A 1,459-nucleotide genomic window follows, 5' to 3' on the forward strand; every position below is an offset into this window, starting at 1 on the left:
TGCTGGTGACAGTAATTTTTTTTCCTATCAGTAGTTACTTTTGTTGTCAGTGGTAGTAGCTTTCTTTGTCAGTGGTAGTAGCTTTCTTTGTCAGCGGTAGTAGCTTTTGTTGTCACTGGTAGTAGCTTTTGTGGTCGCTAGAATCCTCATAGATGGTCGGCCGGAAAGTTCGCCGGAGGTCGGTCGGAAAGTTCGCCGGAAGTCGGTTGGAAATTTCGCCGGAGGTCAGTCGGAGACCATTTATGGTTGTTGACTTTTTATATTAGTGGCATTTTTGTAAATATAAGAGAGAAAATCTAATTTTTTGGTTGGATGACAGTCTGTAATTTTGTTGAACTTTAATACTTAATATAAGACTTTATTTAGGCTTGGGTGGACTTATATGGGTAAAAATGTTTAGGTGGACTTATATAGGAGAAAATATCTCAAAGTGGACTTCTATGTAATTGCCCATTGATAATAAGACTTATGATCTCAATTGAATGAGATATTAGCTTATTTGTGTCTAAATACACAAATCTTTATTAAATTCATAATAAAATAATATTTTTGAGACATTTTTACCCTTGTGTCTTATACACATTTAGAGAGAGAAAATGGAAGAGAGAGAGGACTTTGCCGGAGCCTTGCCGGACTCCAGTCACCGGTAGCCGGAATCCGATCATTAGAAAATTATTGACTCCTAGTAAACTTGTTATCCACCTCACCAGATATTACTGACCCTCAATAAACTTATTATCCACCCCAATAACATATTACTGACCCGAGTAAACTTGTTATCCACCCCACCAGAATATTACTGACCCTCAGTAAACTTGTTATCCACCTCATAACATAATACTGACCCTCAGTAAACTTGTTAACCACCCCAATAACATATTACTGACCTCTAGTAAACTTGTTATCCACATCAAAACCGATTCACCTTCACCAATTCATCTGCACCAAGCCCAGTCTTCATGTGAAGTTTCTAGATCGCCGTGGCGGAGATCGGAGGCAACCGTGGCGGAGATCGGAGATCGAACTAAAGGCGGAGATCAGAGATCGGAGATTGAACTTGTTTGGCTAAGATCGGAGATCGGAGACAGCCGTGGTGGAGATTGGAGGCAGCCGTGGTGCGTGGCGGAGCTCGGCTCATCGACGTCGTCGACTTCAGATCTTCAAATTTGCCAGCGAGGAGGAGGCTGAGGCAGTAAGCGAAGACGAGGAGGCCGGGGCAGTAGGCAGAGGCGAGGAGGCCGGGGCAGTAGGCGAAGGCGAGGAGGCCGGGGCAGTAGGTGGAGGTGAGGACGAGGTCGTCTAAGTCGGTGGAGGCGAGGTGAGGTCGCCGGTGACAGATTTGTGAGAGAGAGAGAGAGAGAGAGAGAGAGAGAGAGAGAGAGAGAGAGAGAGAGAGAGAGAGAGAGAGAGAGAGAGAGNGAGAGAGAGAGAGAGAGAGAGAGTAGTAGTAGTAGTAGAG

This window comes from Fragaria vesca, linkage group LG4, assembly GCF_000184155.1.
Source record: "Fragaria vesca subsp. vesca linkage group LG4, FraVesHawaii_1.0, whole genome shotgun sequence".
NCBI lineage: Eukaryota > Viridiplantae > Streptophyta > Magnoliopsida > Rosales > Rosaceae > Fragaria > Fragaria vesca.